Consider the following 17,798-nt stretch of genomic DNA (forward strand, 5'->3'; position numbering starts at 1 on the left):
AGTTTGGAGAATTATTATCCTAGCCATACCCAATTGGAGGTTAATTCATATCTTTCAATGTGGAACACAGCTCTTTTGGGGGTGGAGAGATAGATCCATACAACTTTACATAGGCAGTTAGTGATGTCCCTTCAAAACTTTGTAAATGTTAATACTTAAATGTAAGTTCTTCAAGAGTTTTCTTATTGATTCAATTTTTTGAGAAATTCTATCAACTATTTTCCTTAATACGAAACTTCCCAAATAACTAAAGCCTGACCAAATAAATATAAAGTGATCAATGCCTTCACCCAAATCTCTTCTTCTTAAAAAGAATCTTTGGACCGAATGAAACCTTAAAAGAAGGGCACTTTGAGCCTAAGGGCACAACTTCAGGAGTCTTGTGTAATCACAAGAAACTCATAGTCCACATTCTCTACATTCCCAAGGTATGCCTACCTTGAAAAGAAATTGATCATATTTATATGCTTCACACCATGACTACAAATTCAACAGAGAATTAGATGCCATATTAGCTAAATCTTTTCACGTGTGAATATAATATAACTTGATTGGAGACCTCTATAATTCAGCCCAAAAAAATTAAAAATCTTATGTGGGTCTCTTAATGTCCACCAATTATTTTAATAGAGAGTCAGAGAAAGAGATCACCCAAGTGGTATATAAGGTTGATTTCATCTACAAAGATCTTAGTACATACTACATGGAATCTCTAAATGATTAGAGCTATGAAGTAACTTGTGACATCAGACTTTTAAAGATATCTATTACAAATTTGTGTGATTTTTTTAGTTTTGATTGTGTTTGCATTTTTAACATAAATGTTTTGGATCATACTTTGTGATTTATCATCAGGATGAAAAAGAGAAAGAGTTCTAGAAAAAAGTGACATTATATTCTTACTCCCTTTCATCCTAATGATACAAAACATTGATACTAAAAATATAAACACAATTGAAACCAAAATGTTTTCATAACAACATTAGACACTTGTCTATCCACTGCATAGAGTGGATAAAATCTTATGAACTTCAAAGATAATTAGTCTCCATGATCAACTAAATTATGTGAAATAATTTCTTCACCGATATTGCCAATATTTTTTTATGATCTATGACTAAATAAATAAGTATAATGAAAAATATTAAAATATTTAACTATTATATTTCTTCCTCATAAACTACAAGAACACTAGGGGTAACTATGATAATTGAATACCTCATTTCCTCATATTTAAAAGAATGTAAGTAGAGAAAACAATCACTTCACTACCACTTTTTTCTAAGATTGGAAGAAAAGAATTAACAAGAAAACTAATAATGTTGAGCTATGTTTCAAATGGATCAATTAGAATTTAATGTTGAGTTATTGGCCAACTCCATTATAAAAGGTAGGGGTATGGTGTCAACCTATAAGATGAAAACCTAAAATAATATGGCTAGTAGAATTTTACCCATTTATGTTGTCTATTAGAAAATGGCTATCCATGACACTGAGCTTTTGCCCATGTTCTTAGATTTTCCTCAATCAATGAAAGATCTTTTTTTTTCTTAGACTTTAGACTTTTTCCATCTATTGTACTTTTGCAAACTATCTGCTATTTTAGAAGAATTTATGATGTTACAATTAAAGCTAAATCAATTTGCCTATAAAACCATTGAAGAGGAGATTTTTGTTGGACAATGAAAAGAGTTTAAGACATTTCAAGAAAATGTAGGTTTTTCGTCAATGTTTCTTTCAAAATGTCTTACAATTAGAACTTTCAATAGTGTCATATATCCATTGATGGTCCATTGATATAGGCTATTGTGAGGTTCTTTTCATCCCAACTAAACCCGCCTTTAAAATCATTAAAGCTATTTGCTTTAGACGTTGAAAAGAGTTTAAGAAATTTTAAGAAAATGTAGTTTTTGTCAATGAAAGAATTTTCTTATTGTCTCAAGGAAATGAATTTAGACTATTTCACGAATTGTTTTGTAGCTTCTTGGGTTTTCCTTTTCATTCTTGTCATTTACTAAAAGGATTAGGATTCTTTCATAATTATATTTAACTAATCATACAAGGTATTTGATGTAAGATTGTCAAATATTTTATAATATGAAAAAAATGCAATTTTTATATATAAAGATTTTCATTTGCCCAGATTCTATCAGTTTAAATTATGTATTATCTCTAGTACTAAAAATAATAAATCACTACATTATAATAAATCAGCTATGCAACATTCTTAATTGTTCTAGCTTTATTTCAGCATGACAACCACACGTTTCTCAATTCAAAAGCCCCTGTTTTGCATGGCCCATTTTTCACTGAAACTCATAGAATCTAGTATGAGCTAGAGCACCATTGGACAAGTCTGAGAGGAGAAATGAAGTATTTAATAAAAATATCAAATAATTATCTTATTTAGATGTTAATATATTTTCCATGTGTAGAGTCCTTGTTAATATAGTCTTTTTAAATTGCCTTTTTCCAATTACATCATTGTAGGTCGTATTGGAGGTCTTGCTAAGATTTGAAACTTCTTTTGGCTGAGATCTTTTTACTGTGCTTTGATATTTTTTTCTGTTCCTTGATGATAGGTAAACTATTTAGACAAAATATATTAGGAGGTTCTATCAAGCCAAATAAACCTGAAACAAAAATTGAATTGGAAGATCAGGCACTAAGAGATAGTCAGTGAGAAATATTACATTTAAAACCTCATTTGAAAGCTTACCAAAGATGCCATGCTAAGTTGATAAGACTAGATCTTTGGCCAATATTTTGGCCAAAGATCTCTCAATTTTAAATTTTCAAACACAATTTCTATGGGTTGTCAATGAAAAAAATCTAGAGAAAATCTCTAGACTTTCGTAATGTTGTTTGTGAAAGATATTAGGATAAGATATAAGTGATTGTGAATTAATAATGTTTTAAATTATATTTAGCAAGGTATCATTGAATTTGATTATGTATATTTTTTAATGTCATAATTGACTATATTTTCTATAATTTGTTTTGAAACTTTGAAAAAAAATAGATCAACATGTATATTACATTATGTAGGTCAGGTATTAGGTAATGATTTGGGGATTAATTTTGAATAGCTCCCCTCTTTTAGAGCTTTGATGTGGAATGTACTCGCTTTATAGAAAAATTTCCCATTTTTGGCAAGGTTAGCATATTAGCTATATTTTGATTGCTTAGGTATCTTTACTAGATATTTTAGGGGCAACGTTATTGTAAAATAATTTATTTTTATGTCAAGTTTCATTTAACTAGTAAACAAAGTTATTACATTTTATCTTTTGTGTTTGTATTGCACTTTGATGATGTAGGTTGAGGTCAATGGTAGTAATGAATCCCCTATTTACAAGTTCTTGAAATCAATCAAAGGTGGATTTTTTGGTGATAGCATAAAATGGAACTTCACTAAGTTTTTGGTTGACAATGATATAAATGTAGTTGATAGATATGCACCCAAAACATCTATGTTGAAGATTTAGGTACTTGAAAATAATATTTTGTTATTTTGTCAAATTGTTCTATGAAAATTGCACTTACAATCTTTTCAAACTAGTTTTATTTGTTTGATAACACATCTTATAGGAATAATGGCTAATATATGCAACCTTATGTTTGTAGGAAGATATTAAGAAATTATTGGGTGTTGGCTAATGCATTGAGAAACTATGTTATAGCTATTCTTCCTACTTACATTGAATGTAAGAAGAAATAATTTAACTGAGAGATGGTTCTATAATTCCCATACAAGACAAAATGGATTAGTAGTTACCATTCATAGTACATAATAATATTTTGAAATAATTGGAGAGTGCTCATGGATCATATTTTGAGTGTCTTTATTTGATACGAGTGTCTTGTTTAGGCTTGTCATGGTTTAGGTTTAGGATTTACATAATGCAAATTAATCTATTCATGGATATATATAAGCTAGTCATTGCAATAGATTCTCATGGTGTTGTTTAATTAATGAATCTATTCTCATTAAAGAATTAGAAGAAAGAAAACCTAAGTTATTTTTCTTACTTAAATGCCTATTGTATCTTGTTTATAATAATTTTGAACCCACTATAGTCTACTATTGTATTTTATTTTGTATATTCTACATAAAAAGTCTTATACCATTAGTTCTTTTGTCTAACTTACCAAGAATGATCACTTCATAATTATTTCAATTTCCTCAATGATATGCTTAACTTTATTTTTATAGCTATGCTAAATAGTGCCATGACTATTCAATCTATGGTCTTGTTACTTGTAGGTATGGCTTCACATTGTATGTATATAGTCTAGAGGAAGTTGCACAAGGTGGGGGTGTACTAACTCTAGACTTATTTGTTGATCACTTCTTCATCAACCTATAGTCATTGTATTCCAGGTTCTTGATTCTTTTCCTTGTTCTAAAAATGAAATATTTTATTTAAGATTCCTTATAAGTTTAAGATAGAGCAACATATTCTAGAAGTCAACTTCCCCCTATTTCAATTGCCTTTGAAAACTAGTCTTCAAGTCCCTATATCATTTTTTGTTGGGTAGTATGTAGCAGAGAGTAGATATTTGACATATATATGAACAAGAATAAAATAATAATAAATAAGTTATTTTTTCATACAATTTATGTCTCCCACAATTTATGTCTTTGTGTTAACAAATACAATAGGGGATGACACAACTAGATTAGGGAAAAGGTGTTTTATGATGGATTCTGAATTGGATATGGAATTTATAGCCATAGGAGGACTTGTGAATTTGTTTTAAATTTGCAAATCCATGAACCCAAAAACTACTATTGTTTGAGTATCTTCAAGTTCAAACATCTGAAATTGGAATAGTTAATCTATGAAACAACTAAAATGCAATCTCTATTTTCTCCTTAAAGTGAGAAACACCATTAGATTGATAAAAATTAAGGTGTCTTCTTGTAGTGCCTCTCGTGTTTGTAGTTTGTACCTTGTTTATTTTGATTCGAGAGATACTTGATACTCTTACTTTGTACCTTATGATGACCCGAAGGTTGGATGTTATACTTGGATTCAGTACCATAGATACTTTACTTCTATACTGTTTAGTTTATAATATTTGCATGTTGATGCTATTTTGAGATGACAGTAGATCTATACGGATATCTAGTTATATGGTTTATTGGAGTTGGACATATTCATTGATCATGTTATGAGATGAATTTCATGGTATCGTTATTTACTTCATTCTTGTACCTTTACACTTTCTACGAATATGAGTGATGTAAATGGATTAAATAGGTATTTTAATACATTTTGCTTCGGCTATGATATTATATGCAATTAGACTTGATCATGTATTCTAGTGTATAGGAATTACATCCCTGGTAGTGGCACATGGAGTTAGTGATTCAGTTATTCATATTTTACCAATGTCGTCCCTATATGGTCAACGTACCCTTATTTTAGTTGTTTTAAATCTAAACCTTTTGGTGATTAGTAAATCTAAACTCATCTGCATCATGTGATTAGACGAGTGAGCATGTCTGTGCATTTAGAGGTTCACTCCGTCACGAAAGTGTTAAGTGATTTTCTGTGATTTTGGATTTTTGGGTTTTAAATCTTTTCTAATTTGATTTCTGGCAACTTTTCCTTAGGTGAAATTCTGTTACAGATAATAACCTATTTTCATTTGGATTGATTTGGAGTTTAACTACTCTAGCTGGCTATTTTTCGTAGTCGATTATTCACTCAAAAATGAATAAGTATTGGAAAAGTGATTTTTATTATGGACTTCTCACTTTTTAGAAATTGAATTTGAGAGCATTTTAGAAATCCTCTTTTGAAGGATTCTTGTTTTCTTCATTCTAGGAGTTGTGAACGTGGGATCTGTGTGAGGTTGGTCTTGTTGGATTTGGCTTGGGGAGTTTATACTGTGTTGTCATTTTTAGTAGATTCGGCGAGTGATTTATTTTATTGTGCAAGTTACTGTTTTGGCCCCTTTTGTTGTCAGGTAGGGCTTTCCCATTTTATTTCTTTTACTCCATTTCTATTTCTATTTCTTTTAGCAATATGTTAGGAGGTTGAGAAATAGTGTTCCCCTCCATTTCTATTTGCTAGTTCTGCTTGGTTGGTCAAGTATGAAAAATTTCCCTATTTTTGAATGAGAGTTTGGGTTTTTGAGTTGTTCTGCTAGCCGTTTTTGCATATGGTGTCCGATTTCTATTATTATTGGATTTTTGAGGTTTTTGCACCCAAATGCCAAATGGGTTTTAATTTTGGATTTTTTTCAAAGTTTGGGGTTTTTGCCTCATTTTATGTGCTGCCTTATTTTCTTGGGTCTTCTTGGCACAATGTGAGTTGTGGACTTGGATGATCCATTTGGATATCCGTCAGACCACTATTGCACTTTAATTTGCATTGGGATGTGTATAGCATTCGTCATCCCAATTATGTTTTTGATTGATTGACTTTCTATTTTTGTTCTCATCCAGTCCTTTTGGTATGATCTTTGTGATGGTGGTGTGCCACACACGAGTACATATGTCAGGTGACTTGTAGGCTCGATCTTTTATGGTACTTCCAAAAGTTGTGATCATTTGGGATGGTTTGGGAGTTTGTATGCCTACAGGCACTCATCGTTGGATGTGGAGGGGGCTTCTACCTTGTAGCTTGGTGATCATTGTGCCCAGAGGGTTGGTGAAGGAAGCTTTAATTAAGTGATAATTAAATAAAATGCTAGATGGTAATAAACTTAAGATAATAAAATATTTGGGGTGCTAGAGCCTTTCTGTTGATGGATGCCTTTCTGTTGATGGATGTTGAATCTGCACAAGTCCTAGCTTGGGATTTTTGATGCCAAGCGACTCTCCATGATGTTAGTCCCTAGATAGTAGCCCATTGAGATGTTTGACCAAGACCTATAGTTTATGCATTGTTTATGCCTTGGATTCAGTCATCATATTGCTTGGTTTATGTGTTAGCCATGGATGTTATTTTGCATGTTTGTAGTCGGATCATTATCTCCATCAGTATAGTGGGTGTGGACCTATGGGTGCCACGTGGTTGGGAGGCATAGCTACCTTCACCACTACTAGGGATTGGTGTACAGAGATGGTCTATTGTCCTAATGCAATCGTTGTTGGATGTGTTCACTTGGTACTTTAGGTTTCAGAGTATGCTTTCTTGTGATTTATGCTTTCATTGGGATGTTTGTTTATCATGTTGATGATCTTAGTTTTTGACGCATTCTTTATTATGATGTTTAGCATATAATAGATGATGTATCTACCACTAGGATTATCTTATGCTCTTTTACTAGCATGTTAGATTTCCTTTGCTTTTGCAGCATGTTTAGTAGTGACATTTATGTTATGATAGTACCGTCGATCCGATCAGTAGCTTGGGAATGTTATACATGGGGGGATGGCTAGGGCGCACGATGGTCTGATGACGCTATTATGGTTGGGAGGAACCACATGCATAGTTTACTTTTCCACTCTTTGTGATGTTATTCTAGTTATTGTGATGTTGCTTTAATTCAATGTGATGTTCCTTCTGTATTTTTACTCTTATCTATTACATGGTTAGATGTTATTCTTTCTATATTTCCTTATTCGATTTGAGGGTTCTTGCCTTGAAATGTGGATCTGGTACTCCTCAGTGTGGAGATTCTGAGCTCAGTTTTTGCTTTTTGTTTGTCCATAAGTATTTTTATTTAGTTTCCTGGGAAACCTTTTATCAGCATGGTGCAACACAAAAATGTATCGCATGCCCATTGAAACTATATTGTGCATCCCTTGATTCTATTGCACGCCTCTTGGAGAAATGTCGTACGATACTAGAAAGTATCACACCTCCTTTTGAGAAATGTTGTATGACACTCTTAAAGTGTCATACGCCTTCGAGAGAAGTATTGCCTAGACCCTAAAAATGTCACCCTCATTCTTTAGAAATTTCACGTGATACTTTTCTGTGTTGTATTAAAGTATCGCCCAATTTTTGTAAAAACCTGCGCAAGCGGGCAACGGGCACTTTTCGGTCTAGTCTAAATTTTTTGAGAGTTGATTTGGATACCCTCTTCTGTGTTCTTTAACCCTATGGTGTCACATTTTGGATCCATGTTGTTTCTATTCTTATCCAGTTTTGCATCTTTTAGTTGTAGTTCTTTAGGGTTTAAAATATATCGTTTAAGTATAAGTTGACATATATTTAATTCCTGACATATATTTATATTATGTCAAGAATTAAATATACGTCAACTTATACTTAAGATATATTTTAATATATGTGAAAATTCATTTGAGATGGGTTTCAGATCTCTACGGGATAACATAAAGATTCTAGGAAATTTCAGGGCTTCAAATTTCAGACTTAGCCAATTTTTAGGAGTCAGCTTTGGTTTGTCAGCTTGGTTGTTCTTGCATGTCTTCTTATTTACGTTTGGGTTAGTAGTGGTGTTAGGATATTCGTTGTTGTTGATTGTTTGTTAGTCTTCTGTTTCGATCTTTTTGATCTGTGTAAGTTGTTATCATGTTCTCTTACACTTAGTAAATAAAAAATAAAAAATTATCTTGCTTGTATTTCATCCTTGTTTCCAACAGGATCTCTGAGTAGGGCATTACACTTCTAGTATCAATTCTAACAAGGAAAATTTAGAAAATGAAGAAATCATAGAAGTTTGAACAAAATTGATTACAAAATATGGTCTATGACATTGTGCTAAAATGGTAAAAGAATCTTTCCATCATAAGATTTAAACAAAAAGAGAGATATCTAGCAAACAAGTAGGTGTCAAGCATGTTGTTAAACTAGTGAGAACTATTATGTGTAACTTTTTAAGGATTCAAGAGATGTTGAAGATAAGACTCACAATCATGATTAACTATTACCTAGTTAGAAAATATAATTTTCCCTTGTCATACAATGATGGCTAGAATTGCCACAAAGACATTGGGCTATGCACCCAACTTAAAGAATGGAAAGGAATACCTAAGTCTTCAGAGAATATATCTATCAAAAATTTCTCTATAAAATGATTATAGACATACATTTAATGTTTCTTTTGTGAGCAATTTGTTTTGAAGATTTTAGAAATCTTCACAGTAATGCCTAGTATAGCTAGGAACAATCCCTTGGGTAAAATATACATCTATTGTATGATAAGTAGTTTGATCTCCCAAATCCAATTTGAAAAATATGATAGACATCTATGAAAGCCATGTAAAAAGGATTAATGCATTCTAACTTTGTATGGGAAGTCATGACTAATTTGATGTCAATATCTCTTATCATTAATCCTCTAGAGGGTACAATCCTATTGCATATCATATTTACAGCCTTGGACATTGACGATGTTCATTTCATTGTTTTTGAAGCTCTCATCTTCCATGCACACTATAGAATTCTTTTGTGACAAGGTTCTCCTTAAGAGCTCTAATCTTACTCCTATTGCTTAGATTTATGAGGTGTAAGTTAATGCAAGGTGGAGTTTATTATTGTCCTAAAATTACCAACACAATATTTATGCATTTCATGATAGGCACTATCTAAAACATGGGGAAAAACACCTAATTTGTCCATATTTTATGTAAAAATTTGATGCTACCACATTTGATCAATAGAATAGTAATATGGTTGGGTTAATAAACTATGGGTGCTTGAACACAAAGCTATACATGTATACAAAGAAAGCCAAACAACTATATGAATGATCATACTGAACTACTAAAATAAACAGTCACAACTCTGATATGTGCAGACTCTACATTGACTACAAAATTTCTCTATTAAATGGCCCCAACACATGAAAAACAAGGAGTAATGGAAAGGCTCAATGAAAGTTGTTGATATTATAATATGGGTGAATTTGAGCAAGGTGACCAATTTTTTTTTTTCAAAACCATATGTGTAGATATAAACATTAAGTACAACATGTCCAATATTTTTGTAGATATACACATTAATTAGACCAACTTTTTTTTTCCGAAACTATATATGTAGATATAAACATTAAATAAAAAATGTTCAATATTTTTGTAGATATACATATTAATTACACCAAAGTTTTCTTTCAAAACCATATGTGTAGATATAAACATTAAGTATGTGTCCAATAATTTTGCAAATATATTTTTCTATGAAGAAAGACCATGCTTGACAATATGAACCCAGAAAAAAATAATGAGAGAATTTTTAGATTGTGGTTTGAGTTCCAAAGAAAAGTTGATAAATGTAATTGTACTTACAAAAAGTGTAAGGGCTTAAAGAATTAAAGAATTCTAATTACAACAGCCTAGAGTCATTATAGGCAACATGGTCATGTTGAAGGGGGGCCACAATTTTTGTCAATTACTGAATGTGAATTTCCTATTGGAGGAACATGGAGGTTTGAATATCCAAGTTGAAGATAACACTTCATGGAAGAAGATGATAATGTGCTAGAGGACATGATTGAAGAAGATGGCATTGGTGCAGCTAATGAATATGCTCATGATGATGGTACTATCACATCTAATAATGATGATGATGATGGTTTTTATATACTTATACTTGAGAAGGCACATGAGCCCCTATACAAAGGCTCTCAAAAAAATCATCTCTCTACTATAGTGTTGTTGGTGAACTTGAAGGTTATGAATGGTTTATCCAATGTAGAAATGTCACGTATGCTAAGTTGTGTCATTTTTGTCATCTATACCATTACTATTCATTATATTAACAATTCATATATGTTGTTGTAGGTTGATAGGTGAGTTTTTTTACCACCATCAAACATTCTATCTCGTTTGTACTGAGAATTATCTACCACTATGAATCAAATTGGAATGAATTATCAGACAATACATACATGTCCCAATGATTACATTCTATATCACAAAAAACATTAATTTGCAACAGAATGCCCTAATTTTCATATTAGTAGATATTAGCCATATCAAATAACAAAAAAAGTTCCTCACAAGGTTCTTTGGTACATTATCATTATTCCACGTCTTCAACAATTATTCAAGTGCACTAGCTTGACACAATAGAAGTAAAGATGACATTATGTGAATGCTTGTGGATGGTTCTGGATTTAAAGAGATAGAAAAAACATGGACACGCTTTAAAGAAGAAGCTCTTAATCTCAACATTTCATTGGCAACAGATGGTGTCAATCCATTTGGATATATGAGATCTATTTACTCAATGTGGCCTATTTTTGTCATTAACAATAGCATTCCTCATTGGATGTCCATAAAGAGGGAGCACATAATGTTGTAAATGATTGTACCAAGTATTTTTTCATTTAATAGTCATCTAAATTAATTTATAAACAATGCATGAAAATAGTCATAATAATTATGTAATGTTTTTGTTCATTCCATTACTAGGTAAGTACCAAGTTAAAGATATGAATGTTTATATTAAGCCACTTTTTGATGAGTTGTTGAAGTTTTAGAATGGAGTCACTATGTATGACATCTCTAGACCAATATGACAAAGAAAATCTTAATTCTATGCCATTCTTATATGGACAATACATTGTGCCCCTGGGCTAACTCATTTTTGTGGTATGCTATATTGTTAAGGTCACATATTTTTGGCCTATTATAGTGCTTATACATTATTATTGTTTTCTTAAGTTGCATATGATAATTATACATGATCCAATTATACATAATCTTTTAGGTCTTCAGAGAAAGGGAAAATCTGCATGTCCAATTTGTGATTGGAAGACGAAATCTCATCATTCAAAAAGTTTAAGAAAGCAAGTATTCGATCAATTTAGGAACTTTCTCCATAATAATCATAAGTATTGAAGTACTGAAAAACATATTTTTAATGGGAAAGAAGAGACAACATTAAGGACATGAAGAATGACACCTCATCTATGGAAGTTGGAATACAACTGATTAAATCGTTGAGGTAATGTCCAATTTGTGGTTTGAAGTTTGAAATTTATATTTTGATATTGTACTTTTATTAAGTAGTGATGTAATTGATGCTCATGAAGGTCATCAAGGCATCAATGAAAAAATTCTTAGAGGAATAAAAAGTTATCCTACTCAATTTAGTAGGTTACCATACTACAAGGATCTCCCAATCATGCATTTGTTCGATGTTATATATATTGGAAAGAATGTAATAGAGACACTGTGGAAAATATTGGATGGAAGGTGTGATAGAGAAAAAATTGCTAAAATTTACTCTAATATTCATGAATCTGATCATGCACTAAAAGATTTCATTAAATCAGATAACAATGGAGACTACATAAATATGAATGTGCTTCCTTGGTTATTAATGGAGCAACAAAGTGATGCATTAAAAAAAGTCATAAAAAATAAAATTTGCAGCAAATATAAGCACTCTTGTATCAAAAAAGGTGATTTTGGGCTATGGTTTAAAAAATATGATTGGCATACCTTTGTCAAGGTAAGTCATGTTCTCTATTTATAGTATATTTGTAAAATTGCATGTACTACCTATTGTATTATTTCATAATATATTGAAATGATCATTATTAATTATTGTAGTATGTCCTACCTCTATCCCTCCTATACCAATTTGACAACAATATTAAACAATTTATATATGATCTTGGAAAATACATGATGTTAGAAGTGTTATTTCTTAGATTTGTTGCACATATATTATATTTATGACTAACTTTACTTTTTATATAATCTATTGTATAATTTTATCTGAAATCTTGTTTAGATGCTATTACATGTTGAATCTCTATTAGGTGGTTATCATCTAAAGAAATTGACAAAAAAAGATATAAAATATTGGAAGAAAAAAATTCCATAGCTTATATTTGAAATGAAAAAGTGTCTACCTTCAACTTTTTTCAATACTCAAGAGCACTACCTCATACATCAAGTTGAGGAGATTGAATTGTGTGGACCTGTACAAACTAGGTCAATGTAGATGGTTGAGAGGCACTTGAAATTTATGAAAGACTTGGTTTGACCAAGAACATGTCCTAAAGTTTCCATGGTAGAGAGATATATGGTATACTAGACCATGGTGTACATTAGTGAATATCTTCCAAAGTTTGCAGCAAATATCTATGTAGATCGCATTTGGAATCTCAACTCTATTAACAAATTTGAAGGGGAGTACTTTACAGGGAAAGGTAGATTGAGGAGAGTGGGAGGTATTATAAGACGTTTATTGTAGTTAATTATTTTTTATCCATCATCAATATAGGTTGTTTCTAACTAGTCTAGTTGTTTTCTTTATAGTTAGTCGTGAGTGGGATGCACTATATTTGTATATTGCAAACAATCTTGTCTGGATGATGGTATAGATTCAACAGTCTCAAGAAAATCATTGCTCATTAACATGGGATGATGTTGCATTGTTGGTTAAAGAAGCTCATCGTAATGGAGATCCCAATGTTATACCAATGGTACTTGATCTAGCATATGACTTAAGAGATAGAAAGGTATGCAAAAGATTACTAATCACGACTCATAAGTTTAATATCAACTCACAAATTGATGTAAATAATCTTGACATGTTTGAATAATTGTAGATCAAACACCACAAAGCTATGTACTACCATAGCTATAAATTTCGCATAAAAAAGTTAGACAAAATGAAGAAAATTTGTGATTTTAGGATAAGTGTAGTCTTTGTGGTCACCAATATTTCATTTAGAAATGACACACATCCTCAAAAATATAAAAATTTATACTATGGCATTTTGGATGATATACTTGAATGCAACTTTAATTCATTCAAATTAGTTCTATTTGTCATCAAATGGTACATGCTACAACTGAGTTAAAATGATCCTGATAGGACTGTTATTGAACATGATAGTGGATTTACAATGATTAATACAAGGTCATTTGAGCTAGTTGGAGATAAGTTCTATGTTCTTTCAAGAAAATGAAAGAAAATATTTCACTTTGGCATTCCACACAAACTGAGTTGGTCAGTTGTTGTTAGACATGATCCAAGAGGAAGGTCGGTAAAGTATAATGTGATGGAAGATGAAGTAAATGATGATCACGAATGACTATTACACAATGATGATGATGATGAAGAAGACAATGATTCTGGTGATGTTGATGATGATGGTGATGATGATGATGATGACAATGATCATGATCATGTTGATGAAGAAGGTGATAATCAAAATGATGATGGTCATGATGGTCATGATAATGGTGATGAAGATGATGATGATGATGATGATGATGATGATGATGATGGTAGTGGTGACGATGATGATCAAAGTGACGAGTGCAATTATGGCAATGATGATGATGACATAGATGTAGATGATGATCTTTGACATGATTTATGAAATGTCTATTGAGGTATGATCAATGTCAAGTATGATGGGGTCATGATTTATTTATAGAAATTTGTTTGACTTGTATGTTTTTATAATTAAGTTATTATGTGTTGAACTCTACTATCATGGAGTATATACAATGATATTGCATAGCTACCACACATAAAGTAGAGATAAGGAATTATATAATATACAATGATTTCGATGAATGCATCATGTAATTTTTGTCTTCTACGTAATTTGTAGTATATAGAGCATTGTAAGTAGACAACTTTTCATTCATTATAATATGGGTGAATTTGATGAGCTAGGAGACTAATTTTTTCTTTCAAAATCATATGTGCAGATATAAACATTAAGTACAACATGTCCAATATTTTTGTAGATATACACATTAATTAGATCAAAGTTTTGGCTAACTTAAGATAAATAATTTACATATGCAGACTATTCAATGCCTTTGACTAGGATCTTGCACAATCACATGGATCGACATGTATAAGTCAATAGACCCTATAGATACAATTTTTTATTTGCATTTCTTCTCTTTATCATCAACATCAACTTTAGTCCTAGTATGTCTCTTATTTTATGGATTGCAGGTATCACCAAATAGGTATTTTTTTGATCTATCTTCCTTGAGTGAGGAAAATGTGGGAATAGAAGACAAAAGTGAGACATTTAGTAGGTCTAAAAGATGGAGATCAACCAGAGGTCAAAAGAATAGAAGAAAATTCAATAAACAAATGCAAATTTTTATTTATGATGGGGGTCATGTTCTTATGATAATGAGAGAAAAGGTGATAGGAAGGTTCCCTTAAAGTACACACATCTTCAAAAAGAATGGGTACCCAATGAACTACCTCCAGTTAAAACTGATTTTTCTGTTAATGAAAGGATATATCACATAGCTCCATCTTCATTACATGGTTTGGGCCTATTTACCATGGATGGCATAAAGGTTTGTTACAATAAAGTTGTTGAATTGATGGAGTATGTAGGAATTTCTTACAATTACAACAATTGAATGCGGATTGTGCAGTATAAAAAAAGTATGCATAGGTATGCATTGTCACCAAATTATATACAATGCAAAGAAAATAATCAAAGTAAAAGGCTCACTATGTATATTGATGGAAGGCCAAAAGAAATAGAGAATATTGTAGGATTTATAAATAGTTCTCAACCTATGTCAACTAATAAGTAGCCAAATTTTATATTCAAGGCATGCAAGGGAAATCATGTTTTTGTATGTACGATAAAATCAATAAGTCTAGGAGAAGAGTTTTGATAGATTATAATTTGAATCATGTAGATAGAAAAAAATTCCCTATCATGGGACTAGTAAGTATAACATTTAAACTAGTTACCTCCAATTAATACTAACTCCAATATACAATCTATTGTTTTATTAATATTTTTTTTGGGTAAGTCTATCTCTTTCATTTTGCTGATGATTGCTAAGAATTAGTAATCATTTTCATAGGGGAACATGGATAGACCACCACCCACAGGCAGGGATGCACCATCTCACACACCTTCTTCAATGAAGGTAAATCTTAATTATTGTAATTGTTCAAATTATATAGAAATAAGTGTTGTATTATTATATTCTTTTATTTATGGATTTGGAGTTATTTTGATGGAATTTTATTGATATTGATGTCACAACTTGATACTTATTCATAGGAAAATCTAAAATGATAGAAAATCAAATGTGATCTAGAATACAAGCATCATTTCTAGATGACATCACCCTTAGTGTTGACCCCATATTCATGGCCCACCAACTCATACAAAGATACAGTGATGAAATTCTTAACATTATCATCGAGGGTGACACAAGTGAGGAGACAAAAGTACTAAAAGAATAATTGATATGTAGAGTCAAATATTTGAAGGTAAGTAGTAATTAATCTCAAGTAATGATATAAGTTCAATAGATGTTTATATATTATAGTATCTTATGGATCATGATCTAAAATATTATGTCTTCTTCTACAGCAATTTGTGAAACCTACGAGACCATGTGGTGAACATGGTGAAGATTGTAGCGCACCAACCTTCACGTAAGTAACACTTTCTCCTTACAACATTACTGAAAATTATAGTATTATTACACCATTGAGTTTATTTAAGGAAAATTTAGTTATGATTGAGTGCTATTCCATACTTGGGTCTCTATTTGAACTAGTTTAGGTTGTGCTTGACTATGAAAGGTGAGAGTGTTATAACCACCGAGTTCAACTAAGAACTTATTTACTATTAATAAATCCATGTAACAACAAGATTACACTAGTTAAATCAATGGTAATCTACTAAATTAGACATAGGGTTTCTAGACATTATAATATTCCTTGCACATTCTAGTTCCTTAGCAAAGTCTGGTATAAAATTAGACCTTCATGGCTACTGATTCATGGTATGTTTGATTTCTTAAAATGAGATAACACAAGATTCACATGGAATAAAAAGAGGATTAAAGCATCATTATCTGAATCCTCCTTTTTCAAAAGAATAAAATTATCTTAATTTAGAATTCACTAATTGAAAATTCCCACTATTTTAAAACAGATGTCAGATTAGTCAAATTCATATCATATCACATATTATCTTCTTTCAATCCTCTTTAGAATATTCTTCAAAAGTCAGAAGAATAATATACACATCTTAACCAATTCTAGATACATCTAGATTGTTGTTGCAAGAACAATCAATATTTTTGTTTTGAAAAATACCACTTCACCTATTCTATTAATTTTAATAAAATAATTCATTTAAAGTTAAAATTAATAGAGTCAACCAAGTGACCTAAATTTGAATTCCTTAGAATTTGAATATATCTAATATGCTTTCATCAATATTGTAAGTGACCATAAGTAAAGAAATAGAAGTTTAACTAGATGTCTCATAAAAGTTTGTAATTATAATATAGAAGTAATATTGGAGATATAAGATGTCTCGTAAAATTTTAAAATTCTAATATAAAACTAACATTAGAGGTAGGTACCAACAATATATTAAGACCAAAAAAATTTATTTAATGCACTAATGTGTTTTGAAAGTTAGGTACATGAGCAAAGTCGATTGTATGTTGGCATCAGTAGGTTGACTATTTTAAAAGTAGTGGAAAAAAAATTGATCCATTGTACCTAACCTAGTCCTTGTGTTTGTGTTAGTAACCTTGTGACTATTATGGATATATTTATTTGATTTTTAGCCTGTCCTACTCAATTTTGATATAGGACATCTAATGTTGAAAGTGAAATTGGTGCAATGTTGTTTGTTTTCATCAAAATTATAACACTTAAGTTTTATTTTTGGATGCTTCTAGCTAGTATCTTATTTTATCTTTATCCATTGCAAATGTCTTTGCTAACAATATTGTATTCTTTAGCTCATGATGAAGTGTGGATGCCTTCTTTAATTGTTGCTCTGATATTGCCAAGTGCATTGTTGGCAACAAGGAGCATGCAAATATCCTCAACTATACCAAGTACAACTGGTAGAACCTTATTTTTCTATAGTTTGTA

This window comes from Cupressus sempervirens, chromosome 4 (assembly GCF_028749045.1).
Source record: "Cupressus sempervirens isolate cs-2001-9-10 chromosome 4, ASM2874904v1, whole genome shotgun sequence".
Lineage (NCBI taxonomy): Eukaryota > Viridiplantae > Streptophyta > Pinopsida > Cupressales > Cupressaceae > Cupressus > Cupressus sempervirens.